The sequence below is a fragment of the Callorhinus ursinus genome, unplaced genomic scaffold (assembly GCF_003265705.2).
Source record: "Callorhinus ursinus isolate GAN/ISIS: 27379988/994484 unplaced genomic scaffold, GSC_fseal_2.0 scaffold9, whole genome shotgun sequence".
Taxonomy (NCBI): Eukaryota; Metazoa; Chordata; class Mammalia; order Carnivora; family Otariidae; genus Callorhinus; species Callorhinus ursinus.
The window spans coordinates 26,494,688-26,497,700 of record NW_027397071.1 but is presented as its reverse complement, the minus strand read 5'-3'; the positions used below and the strand labels follow the sequence as shown (position 1 = coordinate 26,497,700).

General features: G+C 45.8%; 1 pseudogene; it reads right to left on the bottom strand.

Annotated features, from left to right (window-relative positions):
• Positions 1-259: 259 nt before the first annotated feature.
• Positions 260-2,467, bottom strand: LOC141373383 (large ribosomal subunit protein uL30m pseudogene; annotated as a pseudogene).
• Positions 2,468-3,013: the final 546 nt, after the last annotated feature.

Here is a 3,013-nt window from a genome sequence, read left to right as displayed (position 1 = left end):
GAGGGAGAGCCCTCGGGAAAACTTAGCCATTGCTTTGCAGCTTACTCAGCCCCCAGGTGTCGACTGTATAGCTGGGTGGCGGTAAACACACCACCATCTGGGCCTTCTGATTCGAAGATGAATGCACATCATGCTAAATATATCCCTGGCAGCAGTCTTAATGTTTAAAACAAGAGAAATGTGGGAGGGATGAGCCAGCTCGCTGCACCACTCCCAGACACTCGCACCTGTCTGCCCACGTGCCCCACCCTGCCCCCCCTCATGGGACGCCCCTGTCCTCAGGGAGGCGCAGAGCCTCTTTCATCAGTTTCGTCGTGCAGCCTGGGCTCCCCCCTTTTAGTCCCATGGCCTAAAAACAGAAATTGTTTTTTAATATCCAGAGGACATAATGCTGACAGGAAGTTGCCTCATTGATATAGTAGGTACCACTTCCTTCAGTCCACCAAATACTGTCGGCAAATGAGGCCAGTGAGCTCTCCTGGAGATTTTCCTCCATTGCTGAGGCAAACATTCTTTACCCATGATGGGAGGGATGGTTAGGGAAATCAAAGACGACAAGCCTACTTACAGCATCATAACTGGGCCCCAGAAGTGCCTGCCAGAGCCCACCTCTTTTTACTCTGACAGTGGGCTTGTGGTCTTTAATTGGGCCTCTGGTTTTGTCTTTGTTTTCTTTTTTTTTTTTTAAGATTTTTATTTTATTTATTTGAGAGAGAGAGAGAGAGATTGAGAGAGAGCACAAGAAGGGGTAGGGTCAGAGGAAGAAGCAGACTCCCTGCCGAGCAAGGAGCCCGATGCGGGACTCGATCCCAGGACTCCGGGATCATGACCTGAGCTGAAGGCAGTCGTTTAACCAACTGAGCCACCCAGGCACCCTGTTTTCTTTTTTTGAAGAACACAGTATGGTGACCAGAATCTGGGTCGAGGACCCAGTGATAAGGAATGTCTGTCCTGCCACTAGTCCTGATGTTTTGCCTGTGAGGAAGCAGAATGTGGAAGCCTATTCTGGGTGAGCTGGTGCCAGCTCAGGGCGCCACAGGGTCCAGCTGCGTAGAGAATTTAAAGCCCAGAGAATCCAGAAATTGAGGGCTTTTTGTATAATCAACCTGTTTCCATATCCCTGGCCTCCTAAGATCAATCGGGGTACTGAATTTCTGAGTCGGTCATTCAAGGAGATCGCCAGAATCGTTTCTAACCCAGGCATGGACCTCACCCTGTCATTCCAACACAGTCCGAGGCCTTCTGATGATTTTCCTATTAACGGGTTCCTAGAATTAAAGATGTACACTTCATAGCGGGTCAAAAAGAATTCCCTTCAAGGGTCTGAGAATAAAGTCTTTGATTACTTATGAAAACTCATTTAACTTTTCTTTCTTAGCTTCTTTACCCTTTAAATGCTGTGATGAAATTGATCAGAGAAAAAGAAGAGCGTACACTTAGTGACCTCTTATTTTGTGCCAGGCACTACCCTCAGCCCTTTCCTGTACTTTTTCTTTTCTTTTTTTCAGGAAAAATGACTAGGATTTGGGGCACCTGGGTGGCTCAGTCAGTTAAGCGTCTGCCTTCGGCTCAGGTCATGATCTCGGGGTCCTGGGATCCAGCCCCGCATCGGGCTCCCTGCTCAGCGGGAAGCCTGCTTCTCCCTCTGCCTCTGATCCTCCCCTCTGCTCTTGCACACACACTCTCTCTCGGTCAAATAAATAAATAAAATCTTTTTAAAAAGATGACTAGGATTTAAAGTCCATCTTAATGAGAACACTTTCTTACTACTTCTAAATAAAAATGATTTACATTTTTTAATATGAACATGCTCCGGCCTTCGGCCTTCACTGCTTCCTGATGGACGGGGTTTCGGTACCACAGGACTCCTGAGTCCCCAGGGCTCCTGAGGCTGGAAGTCCTTGTGGCAACTTCGGGAGCCTGATTCTTACCAAGTGTTTAACCACTTGCCATTCTGCATTCACTGAAGGGATGTTCTTGAGAACTTGAGGAGTATGTGCTCTTTCTCATCCAAGCATCTTTATGATATCTTTTTCCCAATACGGATGTCTTTTTGTACTTTTTAAAAAAGATTTTCTTTATTCATGAGAGACAGAGAGAGAGGGAGGGGGAAGCAGAGGCAGAGGGAGAAGTAGGTTCCCCACAGACAGTGACACGGTGCTTGATCCCAGGACCCTGAGAATGACCTGAGCCAAAGGCAGATGCTTAACCAACTAAGCCACCCAGGCACCCCGTTTTTGGACTTTTTATTCTGGTAATTATATGCAGTTGATGAGGGTGCTGTGGATCCCCACCATATTTTTCACGATCCGCAGGTAAAGGCTGAAACACTTTATCTGGAATTCTTGACTTGGTAAATGTGTGACGAATCCAGTCTGTACAAATGAGAGGCTCCACACGGTTTGTCAGTTTGTAGTCAGCCTAGGGACCTCTGAACTATTGAGTGCAAAATACCTGCCCTGAGCATGGTGCTGTTCTCTTCAGAGGTGAGAGGAAGCAGAGCAGAGCAAAGACTCAGCCCTTTCCTATATTTCTTATATTTCTTATTTAATTACCACAACAATATTGATCTCTCTCCCTTTGTAGTTTATAAATATGAGACTGAGATCTACCTAAAGTTATTGGAGCTACTAACTGGTGGGTTTAAAACTCAGATGTGTTTGTCCTTAAAGTCCTTAGCTGCCATATGTTGTTTACAAGGAGATGACTAGAAAGGGGTTCTTATTTTAGAACCTTGTGTTTTCTTTTGGATTTTATAGTATTCAATGTATTTTGTGAACAGCTCTTTTCTGGGGGGTCTTATAAGAACTGTATATAAGACAGAGCAGGTCTTTCTCCCATTTTTTTCAGGTGAGGAAACTGAGGTCCAGACAGGTTAAATGCTTGGCCAAGGTCCCGGAAGTGGTAAATACTGGAACAGGAAAGAGGTTATAGGTCTTCTGACCCCCTTTCACAGCCCCTCTATTTAGGCAAAGAGCTCATTCTAGAAGAGACCTGAGTGACCATAGAAACT